Source organism: Pongo pygmaeus, chromosome 7 (genome assembly GCF_028885625.2).
Source record: "Pongo pygmaeus isolate AG05252 chromosome 7, NHGRI_mPonPyg2-v2.0_pri, whole genome shotgun sequence".
Classification (NCBI taxonomy): Eukaryota; Metazoa; Chordata; class Mammalia; order Primates; family Hominidae; genus Pongo; species Pongo pygmaeus.
In genome coordinates this window covers 115,250,334-115,275,354 of record NC_072380.2, presented here as the reverse complement: position 1 = coordinate 115,275,354, position 25,021 = coordinate 115,250,334, and the positions used below count along the sequence as shown (strand labels likewise).

Sequence of the window (25,021 nt, the reverse complement as noted above, 5' to 3'; positions counted from 1 at the left end):
GCCAACAAGTTTTTATTCTGTTTAATATTTAGGTGCCAGGCACTATCCACGATTCTAGCACTGTGACAGCAGCAAACAAAATAGCCCCAATTCCCTGCTGCATGGCACTTCTATCCCTGTGTGCTTCAAGAGCCTTCCAGCTGGGTTCTTGGTTCCACCTGAGAGACAGGCCTGCCCCACTCCATCACAACGGCTGGCACCACAGGCGATCCGACACATTAGGTGAGACTGTCTCCTCACATCCCTCATATCTGGGATGCTACGCTGGGCAGGCATCAACAGCTGTAATGCCCACGCAACCCCAGTCACTTACCAAGCAACCACAGCTTGTTCTGTGCCCCAAAAATCCCCAGCTCTGGCCGGGCACAGTGGCTCACGCCTGTAATTCCAGCACTTTGGGAGAGCAAGGCGGGGTGATTGCTTGAGGCCAGGGGTTTGAGACCAGCCTGGGCAACACAGCAAAACCCCATCTCTAATATATATATATAAGATTACATATATATAAGATTATATATATATAAGGTTATATATGTATAAGATTTTATATATATATATGATTATATATTATATTATATATGTATTATCCGCAGGGATCTATTTATATATATTACATATTTTATATATATATACAAAAATAAAAAATTAGCCAGGCATGGTGGGACATGCCTATAATCCCAGCTCAGAGTTCCCTTCGCTGCAGAGCAGAATGCCCGAGGCAATTAGGCTGAATGCTGTCCCTGGCAGATGTGGCTGGCTGGCCATCTGGTCCTAGACCTCTGGGCACCGAGTGTAGACTTCTCACCCGGCAGAGCTGCCGCTCAGAGCTCAGGGCTTGGCTGGCACTGACAGCTTGTACCACTAGATGACGCTTGTGGATTACATTTGCTATAGTGCCTTGGCATTTGCAGCAAACAATTGCTTAGTTTCCCACTGTTCAGAGTTGATTTCACATAGTATTAATCTTTTATGTTCTATCACACTTCTGAGTGTCACAAGTGTTCCCAGTTCCCCGACCTTTGCATCTCTACATCCCTGCCCCTAGTCCTTTCTGGAGGAGCCAGGAGAAAGAGGGGATTCCTGCCTCACTTTCCCTCCCGTTTCCAAAGCCCTCCTCCCCCAACCGTCCTCCCCCCTCCCTCAGTAGCAACAGCCTTTGCCTCTCTGCAAGTCCCCAGCAAAGTACAGTACAGTCTGGCAGTGGGGATTTGGGAGGATGTTCCAGAAGACCCCAGCTCAAGTGCAGGGATTGTTAAATGTTTAGTTCAAGGCACGGCTGTTCCAGGTGGGCCATCAACTCCTTCAAGTCGGAGACGTCAGGCCCGCTAAGGATGTGCCTATGGCCACAAAATGCCAAGTTTGCTTACTTTGATGCATCAAAGTTGGGCGAGCCTTCGGAGCCACTCAATAAAAGGGTTAGGAAGGGTTTTTTGTAGGGTCAGGTGGCTGAGGTGGGCTTACCTGGTTAGGGTTGGTTGGTTGGAAGAAACGGGGCCTTGGCTGATTAATTCAGGCTCAAAGCAGGGATCTTTTTATCTGTAGGAGGCAGTTCCCCTGTGGCTTTGAGAAACATTGCTTTGTGACTTTGTGGGTCTGTTTTTGTGTTTTAGAAGTTAAGATCTTGAGGTGGCAATCAACTGGTTTCTCAGAGACCAAGTCTTAAACATGCTTGTAACCCACAGTGAGTCCAGCTGGGTGTTTTGCAAGCAAATTTTTTTGTTTGTATAGTTTTTTTTAGCAATGGGGTTTCACTATGTTTCCAAGGCTGGTCTTAAACACCTGGGCTCAAGCCATCTTCCCACCTCAGCCTTCTGAGTAGCTGGGACTACAGGCACATACCAGCTGCAAGCAGGTTTTGAATGTGTTTTTTTCTCCAAGAAGCTTTCTGATTTACACCTAAGATAGGGATTCACCAATTCACCAACATGAGACATTGTGTCTCTGTCCTCCACCTTCCTAAGATACCTGGCTTTGTGTGTGCGTGTGAGAGAGAGAGAGAGAGAGATATGCATTTTTCCTCCCCGTTTGCAGGTGAATTTTCCCGTGAGGTATCACCCTTTGGCATAGTCCTCCATTTGGAGAGACTGGGTGAGGTGGCGCTTCCTTTTCTTTGTCTTACACTGAGCTTTGACATTAGAATATTTTGTCCTTTGTCCCCAACTTTACTTAATTTGATGACACTCCCTCTGCAAGGGTCATATGCTTCTGACCTCTCTCTGCCAGCCCAAACCCAGTCCAGGCCAAGCCTGTGGTCATGGTATCTGTGACTATGATCACATCCCTTCCTGTTCCTGTTGGCTATCGCAGCCTCATTCTTGGTACTGGATAGCTTCCAGCTGTCCTGTCACCCACCATCCACCCTGCTCTGCACCTGGAGGCTGATGTTCGTGGACTGCCTCAATGCTTCCCCTGCCTCTTTGCTTTGTGGTCAAGCAAAGTGGAACAGAAAAGCCTGGGGGAGGACAGTGGGGTCAGGGTAGTCCTTCCTGGGCTCATTTCCTGTCCAGTTGCCTCTGGCGGGCTGAATCTCCCAGCAGAGGCTGGAGCCCTTGAAGGGGCCCTGCACCTAGCTCGCCCTCTCTCTCTAGGTCTGGTTAACCGCTCCCTCCTCTTGCCTTTCCCCTTTGGTTCCCGGGAACTGGACCATCCCCTGGCTATCCTACACCCTGTCCACACCCTTGAGCATGCCACCTGCTCCCTGTTTTGACCCTGCTGACAGGTCTTTTCAGTTTGCTACATTTTGGTAGCTCTTGAGGACACGGGCTGCATCTTTTTTATTTTAAAATATTTATTTATTTATTTTTGAGATGGAGTCTCGCTCTTCTCCCAGGCTGGAGTGCAGTGGTGAAATCTCAGCTCACTGCAACCTCCGCCTCCCAGTTTCAAGTGATTCACCTGTCTCAGCCTCCCAAGTAGCTGGGATTACGGGCTCCCACCACCACGCCTGGCTTTTTTTTTTTTAGTAGAGATGGAGTTTTGCCATGTTGTCCAGGCTGGTCTTGAACTCCTGACCTCAAGTGATCCACACGCCTCAGCCTCCCAAAGTGCTGGGATTACAGGCATGAGCCACCACCCCTGGCCTGCATCTTTTTTAGATCCCCACAGCCTAGCACAGAGCCTGGCACCTAACAGATGCTCTGTTGGATGGGCAAACTAACACCTCCCCCTTTCTATGATTCTGGTTCTCTGGGGCTTGTCCTGAGATGGGATGACCAGAACTCCACACATGACTCCAGGGGAGGCAACCAGGATAGAGTATTCATCATTCATTCATTCATTCGTTCATCCAACACATATTTATGGAGCACCCACTCCACGCTGAGAGTACTATGGTGAGCAAACCAGACAGGGCAGTTTCCTGAGAGAGACAGGCATGGATGGGATTAACATAAACTTGTGAGACTACAGAAGTCAGCTTTGAAGGAGCAAAACATGGTGCTACAGAACATGTGATAGGACTGAGCATGGTGGAGAGTCACCTTATATGTGCACTGTGAATAATTCTAAATCCCAAACACATCTGGCCTCCAGATTCTTGTTAAAGAGGCCAGTGGGGCAAGGTGCGGTGGTTCAGGCCTGTAATCCCAGCACTTTGGGAGGTCAAGGCAGGCAGATCACCTGAGGTCGGGAGTTCGAGACCAGCCTGACCAATATGGAGAAACTCCATCTCTACTAAAAATACAAAATCAGCCAGGTGTGGTGGTGCACGCCTGTAATCCCAGCTACTCGGGAGGCTGAGGCAGGAGAATCACTTGAACCCAGGAGCCAGAGGTTGCAGTGAGCCGAGATGGCGCCATTGCACTCCAGCCTGGGCAACAAGTATGAAATCTTGCCTCAAAAAAAAAAACAAAAAAAGAGGCCAGTGAACCAGCCATCTCTCACATATTCTCATTGAGGGGGTCAGGGCATCATACTAGCACATTTAAGTATGCAAAAAATGATGGTCCTACTGTGTAAAGCATGATCCCATTTTGGTAGAAACAACAAATGGTTTTTGAGCACCCAGACAACTACCAGTGTTCCAGGCACTGAGGATAGAGCAGTGAACAAAATAAGGCCTCTGCGTTCACAAAGCTGACAATATTGTATAATTTATTTATTAATTTATAAATTAATTTATTAATAAGGCCCTGCTCTGTCACCCAGGCTGGAGTGCAGTGGTGTCATCATAGCTCACTGCAACCTTGAACTCCTGGGCTCAAGCGATACCCTAGATCTTCTCGTCTCAGTCTCCTGAGTAGTTGGGCTTACCGGTATGAGTCACCACCGGCCTTTTTTATCCTCTAAAGAATGCATACATGCATAGATTTGCAGATAAGAAGCCCTGAAAAGACAGACACGAATATTCTAAGTGCTTCTTTCTAGATAAAGGTATGATGAGTGATTCTTTTTCTTTTTTCCTTCTCCACATTTCAAACCTGCAACGCCTATGACACACTATTGAATCAGGTTTTTCTTTCTTAGTTTATTTCAATGTATTAATTTTTTTAAATTGACGAATAGTAATTAGACATATTCACAGTAACACAGTGAGGTTCCGATTCGAATTAGGTTTTTTTTTTTTTAAGTGGATGATGGTCTTTAATTAGTCTCATGCAGTTCTCGACCCACACCAGCAGAGAGCGCTGTGCCCGCGGGACTCGGGCGGGGCCGTAGCGCGCTTTTCTCCCCAGCAACACCCGCCCGCGCACAGCCCTAGAGGCGCGGCCTCGCGGCATCCCCGGCCAGGCCTCTCCCCGCCCTGCCCCCGCTCGCCGAGCGCCCGGCAGGGGCGGTGGCTGCGGCGCTGCGCCTCGCCCGCGCCTCTCCCCGGTCGACCCGGGCGCAGCGGGCGGGGCCCGGGCAACCTGCCCTCCCCTCACCTCCTTGCCCCGCCCTCTCCGCGCCCTCCCGGCCCTCCCCCGCCCTCCCCGCGCCCTCCCACCCAGCGCGGGGTCGGCGCGGCTGCGGCTGGTTAGTACTTTGGGGCCGGATGGGGAGACGTGACCACCGAGGCTCGGGCTGCGCCGGGAACAGGCGCGGGGGTGGGAGGGGAGGCCAGGCTTCGGGGCACCTGGCGGTCGAGGCGGTTGGAGGGGGCAGCGGTCGGGCCCCGCCCCCAGCACCGCGTTCCCAGGCGCGGGGGAAGGGAAATGGGCGCCTCCCTGGCGCTCGAATCCTGCCTGGGCCTCCGCGAGTGCGCGCCAAGCCCGTTCCTTCCGCTCCCTGTCCCGCCGCGCCCGGGCCGCCCCGCAGCGGGGAGAGCCCGGCCTGTGACGGCGGGCGGGTTCCCCCCTGGTCCGTAGTAGGTTGCCAGGGCCTCTTTTCGAGACCAGGTAAAGAGTTTGTGGATTGGAGTCAGATCCATTCACAGTTCAATCCTGGTGGTGTTTCTGTCCAGTCTCAGTTTCCTGATCTGTAAAATGGGAAAAGGAGTATCTTTCCTTCTAGTAGTCCCACGAGCTGTCGCATCAGGAAGCTTGTGACCTACAAGGAGAGGTGACAGGGAGAATCCCAAGAACAGAATTACCAGGCTTTGTCTTTCTGCCGCCAGTGGCTAAGAAGGAGCAGCACTGTCCAGCCCGCCATCTAAGAAGGGGCCATCTTCTGGACCCTGCTCTGTATTTCCAGAGGCTGTTGACAATCGCCTTCATTTTCTTTCTTTTTCTTTCTTTCCTTCTTTCTTTCTCTTTTTTTTTCTTTGACGGCTAAATAGTACTCCAATAGTATATATGTACCACATTTTCTTTGTTTTTTTGACAGAGTCTCACTCTTGCCCAGGCTGGAGTGCGATGGCTTGATCTCAGCTCACTGCAACCTCTGTCTCCCGGGTTCAAGCGATTCTCCTGCCTCAGCCTCAGGAGTAGCTGGAATTACAGGCATGCGCCATCCCACGCCCAGCTAATTTTGTATTTTTAGTAGAGACGGGGTTTCTCTATGTTGGTCAGGCTGGTCTCGAACTCCTGACCTCAGGTGATCTGCCTGCCTGGGCCTCCCAAAATGCTGGGATTACAGGCGTGAGCCACCGTGCCTGGCCAGTCGTCCTCATTTTCTTGCTAGGAAATACCCTTCAATAAATACTGGGTACACGTCACAGAATTTTCTTTCCGTGGTGGGATTCAAAGGGAGAAAAGTGCATGAGTATTCCAATAACATGCTTTCTCTCTGGGCTTAAAGCCCACACCCCCAGGATTAGGCGCGGCTTTTGTAGGACTCTGATTCCCAGGCTTAAGCAGAAAAACACACAATCCTAGGCTCTTAGAGCTGAAAGTCAGAGAGGACTTGCCCTGCCACTTTTAACTGCTGATCTACAGATTTCAGCTATATGGCGTGCTGGTTACTGCTTCAGCAAGTTATTACATGTCTCTCAGCCTCAGTTTTCTCACCTGTCATATGGGAAAAACACTGCCTGGTGGAGAAGGGTCTGGTGCTCAGGAGTCTCCTATTTTCACGGAGCTTCATGGGTCCTTTAGGCAACATTGTCCTTTGTCAGGAAATTCTTCCTATTGTTCTCTTAGACCCTCTAGGCTCAGGCCATATTTCTGCTTTTCAGTCTTGGAAAAGGATAGCAGGTCACCTCCTTGGTAACCGATGTCATTTCCCTTGCAGCAGGGAGGCCATGTTCCTCAGCCTGACTTTCCCTCTTCTGGGTCCTCCTCTATGAACCCTGTAGATCCAGGAGGTGGGGATGGTCAGATGCTGAGTGAGGAGTGGCAAGGCCCAGACTCGGAGACTCTCCTAAATTTGTGAAAAGAGTTACTAGCAAAACAGGAGGAAGGGAACAGTCACTGAAAATTCTCCCCATGCTGAGCACTGCTAGGGGATTTATCTCAAGACTCCCAACAAGAACCTTTGGGGCCAGGAATCATCACCTCTATTTTCCCAGAAAGCAGAGGACCTGTTCCCCAGATCCCCCATCTGGCCATGGCTGGACCTCTTCCACTTCTGAGGCCCAGAGTTGCAGAGGATGGTGACACGTCCGCCTTGGGGCCCCTTGCAGGGATGTGGGGTTGATGAGAACTGGCTGCAGTGCCTCATTCTCCCACCAGTGAGGTTTGTGGTGGTTATCACTAGCTTCAAAGGTCAGCTGGCTCTTGGGAAACAAATAGAAGCCTCACCCTCCCTTCCCGTTGGAAACTTTGGCCTCAGCTGCAGAGTGGATGCCTGGGAGAGGCTGCAACATCCAGCCTCAGGGAGTCCAGCTGCCCCTGGAGGTCTGCCAAGGCTGTTCTCGGGGTTTGTCCCAGTTGGGTCTGAAGGCCAGGAGGCTGCGCTCTTCTGTGGCAGTCTGACCTGGACACTCCCTGGTGACCATCTCCATCAGTGGTTCTCCTCTCTAACTGCTCATTAAAAGTCTGCTGATGCCTGGGCCCCGCCCCAGACCAATAAAATCAGATTTCCTGGAGGAGGGCCATGCATCAACATTTTTGTTTTTTAAAGCACCCCTAGATAATTCCAGAGTGCTGTCAGGATTGAGGGATGCTGATGTAGATAAACATAAATGTTAGTGATCAAAGGACAGAATAGGAAAAATATTTGAAATCTGGACGAAAGAGCATCTGCATTAGACAGCAGCCATCCAAGGCCAGGAGGCTTGGCGGCTGGGACTGAGCAGGACTGTGGAATTATTGGAAGGAATTCATCTGTCTGGGAACTGGCATGACTCGGTTCCCCAGGGGCAGCGGGCGGAACCCCGTGACTCCAGGTCCTCGATCCTCCTGCGCCACTGTGCCTGCCTCTGTGGTCTGCATCTGGGCCGTGATGCGCCTCTGAGCCTCAGGTCTTCCAGTCAAACTGCACTCCCTGCCATTCCCAGAACGCAATCTGCTCTTTCCTGCTTCTCGGTTTGGGTTTCAGGCATTTGTTTCTGTCTGGAATGTCTTTTCCGATCTGTTCAAATCATTCCCCTTCAAGGTCCCTGCCCTACTGCCAGCTCCACCAGGAAGCCCTCGCCACAGCTTCTGCATGTGCCTGTACTCCACAGCGCCCTCCTGCCGCACTGCCCAAGGTGTGCCCAGACTATAAATGCAGAGAGGGTGAGGACCAGTCAAATCCCCTCCTCCACCTGTACCGGGGGCAGAAGGCACCGTGCACAGAGGAGCCTCCCACCTCTTGTGAATGCCATGGACTGTGTCGGTGTTCCAAGACAGGGTGGAAGCCTCTTCTCTGCCCACACCCCTTCCTGATAGTTCTCCAGCCCCCTGCCGCATTTCCTGAGTGCCACGGCTCCTTGGGGTTAGCAGTCAGTGACAGGAAAGCGCTGGGACCAGGCCTTTTTACCCAGCACGTGGTGTCTACAGTGCCAGTGGAGCCTCCCCCGGAGAGGGTCGGCGTAGAGTGAGGTGGGGAATGAAAGCTCTTCCCACAGACAGACCCAGAGTCTTAAGGGGAGGGGGAAGACCCCAGCGACCTCCGGTGTCACCAAGGCCCGCGCTGGTGCTCAGGAACCGCCTTCTCCCCATAACGCAGCGCGAGCGACACGGGGCGGGGGCGCTTCGGGCGCGCTGGCTGAGGACCCGCGGGGCGCCGCTCGGCAGTGGAAGGGGGCAGGCTTCGGAAGCGGCCACCGGCTGCTGGGGGTGGGAGACTTACTCCCTCCTTCAGTCGCCCGCCGTCAGCCCGCGCTGCAGGTGACCTGGTCAGTGCCGATCGCCCCGCCCCCGCGCAGCCGTCTCCGTGGGGTTTTCCGGAGGCTCTGCGCGCCTCAAACGACCTCGGCTGCCGCCTGCCCGGCAGCTCCCCGCGGTCCCCCACGTTCCCCCGCCCCCCGGGCCGCGCGGCAGGCCTTTCTGATGAGTCAGCGGGAGCCCGGGAGCCTCCAACCGCCCCGGGCATCTGCTCCGGTGACGCACCCTGAGTCACGGGCGCCCGGGCCGCCGCCGAGGCCGAGCGCGCAGCCGGGGCGCCGAGCGCAGCCCCTCCGCCTGCCGCGGGCGCCCACCCGGCCCGGCCCGGCCCCGCACCCTTCCTCCCTCGCTCCCAGCGCCTCCCGCCCTGCACTCCCTGGCCCAGCTCCAGGCTGACATCAGACGCTGGCCGCCCGGCCACCCTCTGAGTCAACAGTTTCCGAAGCAGAGCCCGCTGCCAGGGGCGGGGAGAGAGCGCGGCCTCCGGGGGAGGCGGGGGCAGGCACCGGTCTGGCAGCCGCGGGAGGGCGGAGGTGGGTGGGGACACCGGAGCCTTTTACAAGAAGTCACGGGGGATGGGGGAGAAGAGAGGGCGAAAACCACCCTATGTAGAGCTGCCGGGGCGGAGAGGAAACCTGCCGCCCCCCACAGCCACGTGCTGAAGCCCTCACTGAGTGGGTGGCTGGGCCCGCCCCAGGGTGGCCTGGGAAGGGAACCCGCGGGCGGGAGGAGGGGGAGGCACTTGCTGGGAAAGGCCCTGGGCCAAGTTTCTGAGGGAGGAAAAGAACTACCTTTGGACACCCTGGGTCCCAGGGGCCCAGCAGACATTTGTGTCTGGATAACAGGGCCCCACCCAGTTCCCTTTGATGGGAGCAGCTCTGGCCGAGCCCTACTCTTGGAGACTGGTGCTGCCTGCTTGGGGTCCGACTTGAAGAACTGCACTGACCTAACCTGACCCCCTCCCTTGACCACAGACCCCGTCACCATCGTGGAATGGGGTTGAAAGGATGTATGTCTGAGGGTAAAGGAATTCAAGAGCCCCAGTCCACTGAGAGTCACCTTCCTCGCTTGTAACAAGGCTGGGCGCTATGGTCTGCCCCTGAGTTGGTGCTCAGTAACCACTCTGAGAGGCTGCATCTGTGGTTCTAGAATGCTCAAAGTGAGCAAGAGACCCTTAAGCATCTACCTGCAGGGGGACTAAGTGGCTTCTGGAAGCTTCTTTAACCCCACAGATTTCCCTGATCACGTCAGGCAGGAAGGAAGGGTGACGTGGAGCCAAGAGGACAGAGTAAGGCAGCAAGCATCCACAGGTGCTTGGACTTCCTTCCCTCCACCCCATCGCACCCTGCCCACCCATGCCATGCCCCCCAGGATAGCAAGACAGGGCTGTCATTGGTGGGCCTCCAGCTGGAATTCACGCTCGGCCTCTTTCCGGGATTTGAACTTGTTCTTTCCAAAGCCATGGTTCAATAAATGATGCCAACCTGGGGAGGGGAGGTGTCTTTCTCATCTTGCAGGCAGAAGCGGCATAACAGCTGGGTGAACAGAACCGGTCTGGATCTGTCCAGAGCTGTTTGTCAGCACAGCTTTGCAGAAACCATGTGAGCATCTCCTTGCTCCGTATGACCCCCATTCAAACTCATGCGGAGAAGGAGGAGCTCCCAGTCCACCTCTGCTGGGGCAGTCTTTTCCCAAGTGTGACTTTTCCAAGGGTGGGTGGTTCATTTCTGCCAATCTAACCCAGCTCAAAATAGCATTGAATCAGACTTCTGGGAAGCCCTGTGCTCCAGGCGCCTGTAGAAAAGAGTTAAAAATGACATCTCTTGGGAAACCAGGGGGTCTAATTTTGCTGAGGTGGGACAAGATGCAGAGCCCTGTGACATCAGAGGGAAGAAATAGTGGCCAGGGATAGGTTTGGAAAGTGTGAGTGGTGGAAGGTCCTGTGCTTTATGTGGTTGCCCTTCGGGAAGTTCGTGGCCTGGCCCAGTGAGGGGGCAGGTATCCTGGGAGCTAAGGCCAGGTGTGGGAGGGGGCTGTGGCTTAAGCCACAAACTCCACAACCTCCAACTTCCACATTTTCCTTCAGGCTGAGAACCCGAACTGTCTCAGTAGGGGTTGACTCCTCCACCGTTTCTAATTCTGATTACTTATGCTTTTGGCTTGGGCCCAGCTCGATTGCCACCTTCATGAAGCTTTTCTCACGAGTTAACTTGACCCTTGGCACTTCCACTACAGCCTTTACCAGGCTTTGCCTGCTTTGAGAGGCTTTGCTGTATTCAGCTTTCCTCTCCACCCAGCAGCCCACTGGGAGGCAAGCACTCCATCCTTGCCACTCCTTAGTGGAACTCCCAGGGAAGCAAATGAGCTGTCGGCTCTTCTGTCTTCTGCCCCCACGTTTGGCCTCATAGGCTTCCTTTGTGTCTGATGGGGCTTCCTGTGTGCTGTCTCTGCTTCCAAGACAGCCTCATCTTGGGTTTTGACCCTATCTGCAGTTTCTTTTTTTAAGGAAAACAATTTTTCTTAATTCAAATAGAAATTAGCTTAGATTTTAGATTTGATCATTTTCTAGATTTTTTAAAATTTCTGGGTACATAGTAGGTGTGTATATTTATGGGGTACATGAGCTATTTTGGTATAAACATACAATGCATAATAATCATGTCAGGGTAAGTGGAGTATTCATCACCTCAAGCATTTATCTGTTCTGTGTTACAAATATTCCAATCATACTCTTTTAGTAGTTTTTGTTTGTTTGTTTGTTTTGTTTTGTTTTGTTTGAGAGAGTCTCACTCTGTCGCCCAGGCTGGAGTGCAGTGGCATGATCTTGTCTCACTGCAGCCTCTGCCTTCTGGGTTCAGGTGATTCTCCTGCCTCAGCCTCTGGACTAGCTGGGGCTACAGGTGCGCACCATCACGCCTGGCTTTTTTTTTTTGTATTTTTAGTAGAGACAGGTTTCACCATGTGGGCGATCTCTTGACCTCATGATCTGCCCGCCTTGGCCTCTCATTTTTTGTATTTTTAGTAGAGACGGGGTTTCCGCATGTTGGCCAGGCTGATCTCAAACTCCTAACCTCAAGTGATCTGCCTGCCTGCCTCGGTCTCCCAAAGTGCTGGGATTACAGGTGTGAGCCACCGCATCCAGCCTTCTTTTAGTTATTTTTACATGTATGATAAATTATTATTGACTGTAGTCATCCTGTTGTGCTACTAAGTACTAGATTTTATTCCTTCCGTGTAGCTACATTTTTATATCCATTAACCATCCTCACTCCCCCTCATCCCTGGTCCACCTGCCCTTCTGGTAACCATCCTTCTACTACTCTCTGTCTCCATGGGTTCAATTGTTTTAATCTTTTTTTTTTTTTTTTGAGACAGAGTCTTGTTCTGTTGCCCAGGCTGGAGTGCAGTGATGCAATCTTGGCTCACTGCAACCTCTGCCCCTGGGTTCAAGTGATTCTCCTGCTTCAGCCTCCTGAGTAGCTGGGATTACAGGCATGTGCCACCACACCCAGGTAATTTTTGTATTATTAGTAGAGACAGGGTTCACCATGTTGGCCTGACTGGTCTTGAACTCCTGACCTCAGGTGATCTGTCGGCCTTGGCCTCCCAAAGTGCTAGGATTACAGGTGTGAGCCACCTTGCCAGTAATTTGTTTTAATTTTCAGCTCCCAAAAATTAGTGAGAACATGTGAAATTTGTCTTTCTTTGTGTGGCTTGTTTTGCTTAACATAATGTTCTCCAGTTCCATCCATGTCATTGCAAATTCTTTTTTATGGCTAAATAGTACTCCATTGTGTATATGTACCACATTTTCTTTTCTTTTTTCTTTTTTTTTTTTTTTTTTGAGACAGAGTCTCACTCTGTTGCCCAGGCTGGAGTGCAGTGGTGTGATATCGGCTCACTGCAACCTCTGCCCACCCGGTTCAAGCAATTCTCCTGCCTCAGCCTCCTAGGTAGCTGGGATTACAGGCGCCTGCCACCATGCCCAGCTAATTTTTGTATTTTTAGTAGAGATGGGGTTTCACCATCTTGGCCAGGCTGGTCTTGAACTCCTGACCTCGTGATCCACCCACCTTGGCCTCCCAAAGTGCTGGGATTACAGGTGTGAGCCGCTGTGCCTGGCCCATATGTACCACATTTTCTTTATCCATACATCTATTGGTGGACATTTAGGTTGCTTCCAAATCTTGGCTGTTGTGAATTTTAAACATAAGAGTGCAGATATCTCTTCGACATACCTAGTAGTAGAATTGCTGGATCACATAGTAGTTATATTTTTAGTTTTTTGAGGAACTTCCATATTGTTCTTCATAGCAGCTATATTAGTTTACATTCTTACCAAAAGTGTATGAGGGTTCCCTTTTTTCCACATCCTCGCCAGCATTAATTATTGCCCATCTTTTGAAAAAAACCATTTTAACTGGATTGAGATATGACAACTCATTGTAGTTTTGATTTGCATTTCTCTGATGATCAATGATGTTGAGCACCTTTTTATATATCTGTTTGCCATTTGTATGTCCTCTCTTCAGAAACTTCTATTCAGATATTTTCCCCATTTTAAAAATTGGATTATTAAATTTTTTTACTGTTGAGTTGTTTGAGCTACTTATATATTTTGATTATTAATTTCTTGTCAGATGGGTAGTTTGCAAATATTTTCTTCCATTCTGTGGGTTGTCTCTTCACTTTGTTGATTATTTTGTTTGCTGTGCAGAAGGTTTTTTAACTTGATGTGATCTCTTTTATCCATTTTCCCTTTGTTTGCCTGTGCTTTTAGGGTATTTGCTCAGGAAATCTTTGCCCAGAACAATGTCCTGGAGAGTTGCCCCAGGTTTTCCTTTAGTAGTTTCATAGTTTGAGGTCTTAGATTTAAGTATTTAATCCATTTTGATTTGATTTTTATATATGGTGAGGTAGGGGTCAGTTTCATTCTTCTGCATGTGGATATTGTTTTCCCAGCACCACTTATTGAAGAGACTGTCCTTTCCCCAATGTATGTTCTTGGCACTTTTATAAAAAATGAGTTCACCGTAGGTGTATGGATTTGTTTCTGGATTCTCTATTCTGTTCCATTGGTCTATGTGTTTATTTTTATGCCAGTTCTGTGCCTATTTTGGTTACTATAGCTCTGTAGTATAATTTGAAGTCAAGTAATGTGATTCCTCCAGTTTTATTCTTTTTGCTTGTGATGGCTTTAGCTCTTCTGGGTCTTTTGTGGTTCCATATAAATTTTAGGATTATTTTTTCTGTTTCTGTGAAGAATGTCACTGACTTTTTTCTTGTGGTTTTGTTTTGTTTTGAGACAGAGTTCTTGCTCTGTCACTCAAGCTGGAGTGCAGCAGCATGATTTTGGCTCAATGCAACGTCCATCGCCCAGGCTCAAGTGATCCTCCCATCTCAGCCTCCCAAATACCTGGCACTACAGGTGTGTGCTACATGCCTGACTAATTTTGGTATTTCTTGTAGAGATGGAGTTGTGCCATGTTTCCCAGGCTGATTTCAAATTCATTGGCTCAAGTGATCCACCGGCCTTAGCCTCCCAAAGTGCTGGGATTACAGTTGTGACCCACTGCACCTGGCCGTCATTGGTATTTTGATAGGGATTGCATTGGATCTGTAGATTGCTTTGGATAGTATGGACATTTTAACAATATTGATTATTCCATTCCATGAACATGGAATATCTTTCCATTTTTTGGTGTCCTCTCCAATTTCTTTTTTTTTTTTTTTTGGTGAGACGGAGATATACTCTTGTTGCCACGGCTGGAGTGCAGTGGCGTGATCTCAGCTCACTACATCCTCTGCCTCCCAGATTCAAGCAATTCTCCTACCTCAGCCTCCCGATTAGCTGGGATTACAGGCATGTGCCACCACGCCCGGCTAATTTTGTATTTTTAGTAGAGATGGGGTTTCACCATGTTGCCCAGGCTGATCTCAAACTCCTGACATCAGGTGATCCGCCCGCCTCGGCCTCCCAAAGTGCTAGGATTACAGACGTGAGCCACTGTGCCCGGCCTGTCCTCTCCAATTTCTTGCATCAATGCTTTATAGCTTTCAGTGTAGAGATCTTTCACTTCTTTGGTTAAGTTTAATTCTGGGTATATTATTTTATTTGCAGCTATTGTAAATGGGATCACTTTCTTGATTTCTTTTTCAGATTGTTCACTGTTGGTATATATAAATGTTACTGATCTTTGTATGTTGAATTTTGTATCCTAAAACTTTACTGAATTTATCAGTTCAAATAGTTTTTTGCTGGATTCTTTGGGTTTTTCCAAATGTAACATCACTTCATCTGCAAACAAGGATAATTTGACTTCTTCCTTTCCAATTTGATGTCCTTTCTTTCTCTTGTCTGGTTGCTCTAGCTAGGACTTCCAGTACTATGTTGAATCACAGTGGTGAAAGTGGGCATTCTTGTTGTGTTCTAGATCTCAGAAGAAAGGCTTTCAGATTTCTCTCGTTCAGTGTGATACTAGCTGTGGGTCTGTCATATATGGCTTTTATTGTGTTGAGGTATGTTCCTTCTATGCCCAGTTTTTTGAGGATTCTTTTTTTTTTTAATCATGAAAGGATGTTGAATTTTATCAAATGCTTTTTCAGTATCAGTTGAAATGGTCATATGGCTTTTGTCCTTCATTCTGTTGATATGATGCATCACACTGATTGATTTGCATATGTTGAACCATCCTTGCATCCCTGAGATAAATTCGACTTGATCATGATGAATGATCTTTTTGATGTGTTGTTGACTTCAGTTTGCTAGTATTTTGTTGAGGATTTCTGCCTGCCTGCTCTTTGCCTGAGAGTTCAGCCCAGGCTTTTTGGCCTGGGAACATCATCCTGCTTGACCCACAGCAACTGTTCAGCAGAAAGAGCCTTAGCTCCTAACCTAGCAGTTGGAACCAGGGCTGAGGGTCAAGGGGATATAAGTGTACCTCACTAAAGCTAACCTGTTGTGCATAAACCCACACTCAGGAACACAAGCGAACCTCACTAAAGCTAGCATGTCATATTTAAAAATAAATTAGAGGCTGCTTCTCTTCACAAAACTTTTTCCAAAGAGCAATTTGCTGTGGTTTGGATGTGACCTCCAAAGTTCATGTGTTAGAAATTTAATTGGCGGGGCGCGGTGGCTCATGCCTGTAATCCCAGCACTTTGGGAGGCCGAGGCGGGCGAATCACAAGGTCAGGAGTTCCAGACCAGCCTGACCAATATGGTGAAACCCCGTCTCTACTAAAAATACAAAAATTAGCTGGGTGTGGTGGTGCGTGCCTGTAATCCCAGCTACTCGGGAGGCCGAGGCAGGAGACTCACTTGAACCCGGGAGGCAGAGGTTGCAGTGAGCCAAGGTTGTGCCACTGCACTCCAGCCTGGGCAACAGAGTGAGACTCCATCTCAAAAAAAAAAAAAAAAAGGATTTTGTTTGTATATATTTAGAGGGCTCACTTTCCTTGCAACTTTTTGGGCATAGACTTATTGAAATTGAGATTTAAAAATCAAGAGGTGAGTTAGCAGGGATTAGCTTATTTTCAGGGGCCATGTGATGACAAAATTCCTTATTACTCCAGATGCCAGAAAAGGTGGAGATGAAACTGAGTGGAACTGGGAACATCTGCCTCAAAAGGTTTGGCATAAATTCTCAAAACATCTGGCATCCCTTGTTAGCATTTATCACTCTACTGACAAGCTGCCTTCCACTGATCCTCTAAGCCATTCTTGACTACCTAACAGAACAGACAGCCAGACACTCGGTGTTAAAAAGACTTGACTCTGCTTCTGGCTCTGCCATGTACAAGCTTTGCTACCTTGGGCTGCCTGCTGGTATTTCTGGTCCTCAGTTTTTTAAATTGTAAAATAGAGATTGTTGTACTTATGTAAAGGAAAAAATAGACTTCTTTTCTCTCTATTTACACCCAACAGGATACTTCTGTGATCAAATATCGGGGGTAGAAGTTTTCCCCCAAGAACTAATTCTCCAGCACCAGCTGGGTGTATAGAGTTTAATTCAATTCTGACACCATTTACCTGGAGTTAAAGTCAGATCCCATGGGTTTCAGGCTCAGCCCCCCACTTCAGATGCCAGGCACAAATCTGGGCTTCTGGATCTTCTGACCTGTTTGCTATAAATCGGAGGTTCTCATAACCCCCTTTTCAGGTTTGATCATTTGCTAGAGTGGCTCACAGAATTCAGGAAAGCACTTTAAGTACATTTACCAGTTTATTAAAACAATATTACAAACGATACAGAGGAACCGCCAGACAGGAGAGATGCCGAGGGCAAGGAATGGGGGAAGGGACACAGCATCCTTGTCCTCTCAGGGATACCACCCTCCATGTACTCAGCAGCGCACAAGCTCTCCACACCCCCATAGTTCAGGGGTTTTGATGGAAGCTTCATCACATAGACACGATCGATTATTAACTCCATTTCCAGCACTTCTCCCATCTTCACGGAATGAGGGGTGGGGCTGAAAGATCCGGGATTCTAACCATGGCTTGGTCTTTCTGGCGACCAGCCCCCATCCAGGAGTCCACCGAGAGTCACCTCCTTAGAACAAATGATGCTCCTGTCACCCAGGAAATGCCAAGGGGATTGGGAGCTCTGTGTCAGAAACCTGTGCCAAAGATAAAATATTAGAACAAAAGATGCACCTAGAACCTCTATTGTTCAGGAAATTGCAAAGGTTTTAGGAGCTCTGGGCCAGGAATTGGGGGCAGAGACCAAATATATGTTTCTTATTATATCATAGGCTACCTTGTAGGGCTCTTGTGAGAACATGAGGAAGTAAGTGGCACCCAGTGAGCACTTGGTAAAGGATGGCTGAAAATGTGTTAGACTTTGTAACTCTTGAGGTAACAACTTCCTCAAGTGTATAATATGCACATGGGGTTCTTTAGGTCTCAGTTCTGTCCAAGATCGAGATGATCAACCTGAGAGGGCAACTTTTCAGAAGCCACGAGAGAAAAGACCGATCTAGGAGTAGTCAGGGATGTAACAGTAGCTTAACCTCCCAGCCTGACAGTCAGGGGCTTAGGGCCTGAGAGGCCCTGGTAGTGAATCCGTCTGAGGCCTGAACAGTGACAAAGTGTGAGCTGCTGAATGAGGCTTTAATCCAGGAGGTGTTGAAAGAGCCTAATAAACACTTATTCCATTTTGTTAAATCTAAGAGCCTTTTTTTTTTGGAGACAGAGTCTTGCTCTTTCACTGCAACTGAAACTTCTGCCGCCCGGGTTCAAGTGATTCCTATGCCCCAGCCTTCTGAGTAGCTGGGATTACAGGCATGTGCCACCACGCTCAGCTAATTTTTGTGTTTTTAGTAGAGATGGGGTTTCAACATGTTGGTCTTGGACTCCTGGCCTCAAGTGATCTGCCTGCCTCAGCCTCCCAAACTGCTGTGATTACAGGTGTGAGCCACTGCAGCTGGCCAAAATCCAAGAGTTTGAAGAAAAACACTGAGTTGATTTTTTGTGTGTTCCTCTTAACACGTGAGATGTGGCCCTGAAGAAAGCACTAAACCAGACCCTGCCCTAATGGATGACAGGCCCCTGATGGGCCCTTACTGGGCTCTTGCTCCTGTGACCAGCAAGAAATGTTCCCAGGGAAAACAGATTAGCAGGCTGGACTGGATGCCCTTCTGAGAGGGAGCAAGAACTGTCCTTTGTACCTTAGGTCTTCGGGCTTAGCTGACACCACACCAGGGGACATATAGTAGATTAGTTTCCTAGGATTGCACAACAAAGCACCAGACAAAATAACAGCAATTCACTCTCTCACAGTTCTGGAAGCTAGAGGTCTGAAGTCCAGGTGGCAGCAGGGCTCCTTCTGCTTTCCTCACCTGTTCCTAGAGGGCAATCCTTGACGTCCCTTGGCTTCCAGCTGCATCACGGCACCCTCTGCACATGGCTTTCTCTCCACGTGGCTGTGTCTTCACTTTCACTTGGCGTTTTTTTTGTTTTTGTTTTTTGTTTTTTTTTTTTAGATGGAGTTTCACTCTTGTCGCCCAGGCTGGAGTGCAGTGGCATGATCTCGGTTCACTGCAACCTCTGCCTCCTGGGTTCAAGCGATTCTCCTGCCTCAGCCTCCTGAGTAGCTGGGATTACAGGCATGTGCCACGACACCCAGCTAATTTTGTATTTTTAGTAGAGACAGAGATTCTCCATGTTGGTCAGGCTGGTCTTGAACTCCCAACCTCAGGTGATCCATCTGCCTCGGCCTCCCAAAGTGCTGGGATTACAGGCAAGAGCCATTGCACCCAGCCTTACATTAGCTTTATAACCAAGGGGAAAAAATGATTTTTAAAAAATGCATATACAAGTAATTTCCTGAAATGTACATTCCTGGAAAGTTGTGGCTGGGAAGAGAGCAGCAGTTGCTGGGGTCCAGCTGATTCCCATGGCTATAAGCCACAGCCATCACCCCTGTGGAGTCTCTACACTTGGAAGGATGGCTGCTTGCATCAGAATTAGCCATGATGCTTGCTAAAAAATGCAGAATGCAAGGTCCCACCCTAGACCTACTAAATCAGAATCTCTGGGCACAAGGCACAGGATTTTTCAATTTAACAGGTTTTACACACTGCGTTTGAAACCTCTGGGATTTAGAGGCTGTGGACGACCCACTCTTCAGTAATCCAGTGGTTTGTCACACTAGCCGAATGCGCCTCCTCAGCCCTTTCAGTACTCAACACTGTGCTTTTTTTTTTTTTTTTTTTTTGACAGAGTATCACTCCATCACCCAAGCTGGCGTGCAGTGGTGTGATCTTGGCTCACTGCAACCCCCCAGGAGGCGGAGGTTCACGCGCCACCACATCTGGCTAATTTTTGTATTTTTAGTAGAGATGGGGTTTTGACATGTTGGCCAGGGTGGTCTTGAACTCCTAACCTCAAGTGATCTGCCCACCTTGGCCTCCCAAAGTGCTGGGATTACAGGCGTGAGCCACTATGACTGACCTAACACTGCTTTGAAGAATAAAACCAAATAAACAGAGCAGTTATTCTTTTTATAAAGTCAATTCTTGGTTGTACCTATGATGGGAAGCTGCAAAGCAAGTTATTCAAAATAATATAAAATTCATAATTGTATTTTATTTTGGAATCCAGTGGCAGCAGAGTGCTCTTCTTAATTTGTCCTAACAATTAAAATGAGTTGACATCCCCATATTCTACACTATCAAGTTTAGAATGAAGAAAAGTACTTTGCCCCCATTAAAAAGTAAGTATTCTGTATGTAGTTAGTTGAGAGTTGTCATTATAGACATGATTACTTTTAACTCACAATCTTGAGTTTTCCTTTATTGATTGGTGTACAAGACTAATATCTGGGGACAGTAGAAAATTCTCCGCTTTTTTTTTTTTTTTTTTTTTTTTGTAAAGACAGAGTTTCACTTTTGTTGTCCAGGCTAGAGTACAAGGGCATGATCTCGGCTCACTGCAACCTCTGCCTCCTGGGTTCAAGCAATTCTCCTGCCTCAACCTCCCAAGTAGCTGGGATTACAAGTGCCCACCACCACGCCTGGCTAATTTTTTGTATATCTAGTAAAGATGGGGTTTCACCGTGTTGGCCAGGCTGGTATCGAACTCCTGACCTCAGGTGATCCATCTGCCTTGGCCTCCCGAAGTGCTGGGATTAGAGGCGTGAGCCACTGTGCCAGACTACGAATTCTTTACTTTAAGATGTGCCTGAGTTCAGGGCAGGGGTTGGCCGAGAAGGCCCTTCCAGCTCCGAGACGCTGTGACTTGTCAGAGCAAGGGGTGTTGTAACATGCTCTGAGAGGTCCCAACAGCTGTGCCACTGGCCGTCTCTTAAAGAGGTGAAATTCAACACTGCAGAGAGGCAGTAACTCAAGGTATTAGTCCACACTTGTTGCTTCCGGAGTGGGTCATCGCCTCTTAGGAGAAAAGATGAGCCATCTCGAGAATGAGAATTTCTGTCTATGTGTGGGAGCAAGCAGAAAAAAAGAACCAGCAACTGGGAGGCTCTGCCTTTCTCCTCCTGGAGGGGTCACATTCCCTTTTAAGCCTTCACAGGGATGGCTTCAGGAAGCCATTTGCACCCCTCCCTCCACCTGACCCCCCTTTTTGTGAGGGAGGAGGGTGAGAGGAAACAGCCTGTGGAGGGCTAAGTGCTTGGCACCTTAAATAGCACCTCCATTTGTGCTTTGTCATGATCCCCGCGCTCTGGCAGGAGCGGGCTCTCCGGGCACTGGGTGACAACTGCCTGGGTTCAGGGAGGCCTTGAGCAATCAGCGGGAGGGATGCGGGCTCTGAGGAGCAGAGGGCCGGGACATCAGGCCTGTGCCTCCCCCAGGCATGCCCTTCTTTCCTGCTGCACAGGGAGGAAGCAGAGGGAGGCAGCTGACGGGGTCAAAACCCATCCAGGAGAAAAAATTTTTAAAGGAAGCCTGGTATCTTTCACACAACATGTAATTAACTCTCAGCAGAAGATGCCACGGATTCATAATGGGAGCCGACAGCGGGGGAGGACGACTCTGACAAGCATGAGATTTCTCATGTTGGGTTTTTTTTTTAATTTAATTTTTTAAAGGCACATGAACAGTTGCAATGATAATCGTGGACCTTCAGTGATGGTGTCTCCCAGCAACAAGCCAGATCCCGCTGTAGCCCACCCTCTGCCCTGGCAAGATGAACATGGAGTAGGGGGCTTTTCTGCTTCAGAGCAGCAGTCATGGAGCCTGGCCTGGCCCTGATGAATGTTTCTCATCCCTGATGCCCTGAAGTGGGCCTGCCAAGCAGCCCCAACTCTTTTGGGCTGTCCCCACATGTGGGCTGTCCCCAGAGCTCTCTCTTCTCCGTGACAGCAGTCCTTGGCGTCATCCCAGCCTCTGGCCTGGGGCTCTCAGGGTCATGCTTCTGGCACAGCTCAGGCTCCCCTGGGTGCCCTGCCCTCAGTGGGTGACTGCACCCTGGGAGGAAGGGAGGTGCAGCTGGAGAGGAGGAATGGTGGGGAGCCCCAGGGCAGGGTGGCTGGAGGCAGGCAGTATCTGGATGGCTGCCAGAATAGGGGCCAACCCTCTCCCAGGCACAAAGGGCTCTCTGTGAAGGACACACCAGCCCCAAGTGGAATCCAGGAGGCTCATGTTTCTTAACACAAAGGAGGGTCATTCCCAGACCAGCCTGGGTGTGGCCTGGAGGCTGAACCCCTCTGGGCAGTGCCCTTGGACTCCCAGGGACCCATGTGGGGGGCTTCGGTCTTCATTCTGATCTGGTCTGCGCAGGCAGATGGAGAGAGGCCTGGGCAGGCGGCCTCACCTCTTCCTCTGGGAGAAGCCTTCCTAGGTCTCCCTACCACATTCTCCCTCCCACACGCACACGTGCACACACACACGTGCACACACACTTGCACACTCAGAGTCCAAGGGAGAGAAGATTCCCAACCTAACCACACTTAGATTAGCCAAGTACGTTGTGCAGACCCTTCTTCTGGCTGGGAAGCATGTCACGAGAGCCACTGTGTGACCACAGGCAACAGGATTCCTTCTCTTCAGAACTCAGAAGTGCTCCCTGCCACGAAGCACCTCCTCAGTGTGACCCTGCCAAGCATAAAATAGATATGCATATATGTACACACATATACACACATATTTTATATATATATATACATAAAGAGAGAGACCTAAAAATGGCATGGTAGAGATTTGAAATCGTCCATGCTGATGTGTCTTTCAGCCAAGCCTGAGGTCGATTTGGGTGGCTGTGCCCTGTGGAAAGAGATGGGTCAGGGAGATACCTAGATACTCACTGGGACTTGTGGGCTTTGTGTTTTTTAATGGAAGAGTTGGAGTAGGATCTATACGGTCTCTTCAGCTCTTGGTATAGGCCTGAAAGCCACAAGGATGGACGTCCACCCACCAGCCCCACTGCCCACCCAGCTCCCGAGGCCCCGCTGCATCGGAGGTCTCTGTGGATGTCTGTCGGGGCACTGGCAGGCACAGTCCCTCCCTGGACCATAGCTGAGTTCTGAGGGTAATGGATAAGAAGTGTGGGATTTTCAAAGACTGGCCTTTTCCTATCCTGTATGTTCTGCATTGGGAACGATGGAGAAGACATTCATTTATTGAACACACATTTCCTGGGCACCATCCATGCACCAATAAATAAAACAGACACAATTAATTTCGTGCTTTTAGGAGCTTACATTTGACACAACACATAGGAGCTTCCCCTCCATATAGTTTGCTAAGGTGGCTGTAACAAAATACCACAGTCTGGGTGGCTTGAACAGCAGCAATGTATCCTCTCACAGTTCTGGAGGCTGGAAGTCCAAGGTCAAGGTGTCAGCGGGGCTGGTTCCTCTTGAGGGCTGTAATAGAGGATCTGCTCCCTGCCTCTGTCTTCTGGTGGTTTGCCGCCATCTTTGGCATTTGTGTGTTGCAGAAGCATCATGCTGATGCTGACTTCATCTTTACACGGGGTTCTCCCTGTGTGCAGGTTTGCCTCTGTGTTCAATTTCCCCTTTTTATAAGGACTCATTGGATCAGGGTCCACCCTAATGACCTCGTCTTAACTTGATCATTGGCAAAGACCCTATTTCCAAAAGAGGTCACGTTCTGATCCTGAGGGTTAGGACTCCAACGCATCTTTTTTTGGAGGTGGACACAATTCAATCTGCAATGACTTCTAAAGAAAAGCATACGAAAGCACGGAGGGGAGCACCCACCCTTGAGGCACCTGAGGTCTCCTGCTTCCACAGGCTCTCACCCAAATCCCTCTGACGTGGAGCCTGGCCATGGCCCATTCCCTACCAGAAGGGATGATGGGAATTCGAGTTTCTGGCTTCTACCCTGGAGAGGCAGGGACATTTAATGTGAGATTTTCTCCAAGTGCAGGAGGAACATTCCAAAGATTCATGCAAATGTTGCCATAAAGCACAACAGAAATCCACTATGCTTTACCTGGGTATGGTAGCACACGCCTCTCTTCCCAGCTACTTGGGAGGCTGAGGTGGGAGGATCACTTGAGCCTAGGAGATTGAGGCTGCAGTGAGCCAAGATCACACCACTGCAATCCAACCTGAGCAACAGAGTGAGAGCCTGTCAAAGAAAGAGAGAGAGAGAAAGGAAAGAAAGAGAAATAGAAAGAGAAAGGAAAGAAAGAGAAAAGAAAGAAAGATAGAAAGAGAGAGGAAGAAGGAAGGAAGGAAGAGAGAGAGGCTGGGCACGGTGGTGCACACCTGTAATCCCAGCACTTTGGGAGGCCGAGGCGGGCAGATCCCGAGGTCAGGAGTTTGAGACCAGCCTGGCCAATATGTTGAAACCCTGTCTCTACTAAAAATACAAAAAGTAGCCAGGCGTGGTGGTGTGCATCTGTAGTCCCAGGTACTCAGGAGGCTGAGGCAGGAGAATTGCTTGAACCCAGGAAGTGGAGGTTGCAGTGAGCTGAGATCGTGCCACTGCACTCCAGCCGGGGCGACAGAGGAAGACTCTGTCTCAAAAAAAAAAAAAAAAGAAAGAAAGAGAAGAGAAATCTACTATGCAGGTGCTTTTAGGGTTTCTCCAAGGGTACCTAAAAGCAGCAGCTGGGGGCGACAGCTTGTATTTCTTATGTCTGCAATTTAGTGCCTTGTACTGAGTGCTGCCCACTGCAGGGACTAAATGTTGATGACCATAGAGGACACCTGGCAAATCTAGATGACAGCTAACATCTAATAAGCACTTACTATGTGCCAGGCATTTTTCTAAGCTCTTTCAATGTGTTGCCTCATTTAATCCTCAACAATAGCCTGTGATACAGGATGGTTATTATCCCCCTTTCACAGATGAGAACACTAAGGCCCAGAGAGGTTAGTTCACTTCACCTAGTAAGTGGGAGAGGTAGGATTTGAACCCAGCAATCTCAGCCTGAGACTGAGAGCTTTATCCCAGGGCTTCCTAGTAGATTTAGAAGAAGGTGAGAGATGGAGGAACCTTGCCAGCCCATGTTCGGGGAAGGTAGGGCCCTGCTGTCAACATGGGAGTTCAGTGGAGCTGCTCTGGGTAGCACGTACGCTGTGTCACACTCCCTGAGCCAGGTGAGTATGCTGCTGGCCTGCTGCAACCTAGCCTCATTAAGGCATCTTGACAAAGTGCTGGAGAATACTGGAAGGCAGGTGTGGGAAGAGGCGTGGGAGGTTGGGGGAGAGACCGGCAGCTGGTGAGCTGCAGGGCCCGCCCAGGGAGGCTCTGCCTGCATTCGTGGCTGAGGAGGAACTACGTCAGAAGACTGAGGATTTCCAGACTCAGCGGGGTGGTTCCAATGCTGGCTCCCCGCAAGGGCAGGGAGGGCCCCAAGCTGGTACCCTGCCAGGGTGCTGCCACAGGCAGGCCCGGATGTTCCCAAGGCTTCTTCCTGAGTGACCTAGAGGAGCAGCTGGGCCTGGGAGGGGTCGGGCAGCTGCCGGGGCAGGCTCTCCAAG

General features: G+C 49.6%; 1 long non-coding RNA gene and 1 pseudogene across 2 annotated transcripts; one reads left to right on the top strand and one right to left on the bottom strand.

Annotated features, from left to right (window-relative positions):
- Window positions 1-4,529: 4,529 nt before the first annotated feature.
- On the bottom strand, window positions 4,530-8,811 carry LOC134740030 (uncharacterized; annotated as a pseudogene). Its single transcript, XR_010127271.1, has 2 exons — window positions 8,086-8,811; window positions 4,530-6,714 (listed from the first exon to the last, which is right to left on the bottom strand). The product of XR_010127271.1 is annotated as an uncharacterized LOC134740030 (transcript).
- A 3,180-nt stretch (window positions 8,812-11,991) lies between these two features.
- Window positions 11,992-23,686, top strand: LOC134740031 (uncharacterized). The gene is made up of 2 exons (XR_010127272.1): window positions 11,992-12,115; window positions 21,155-23,686. It is a non-coding gene; the product is annotated as an uncharacterized LOC134740031 (long non-coding RNA).
- The last annotated feature ends 1,335 nt before the right edge of the window (window positions 23,687-25,021 follow it).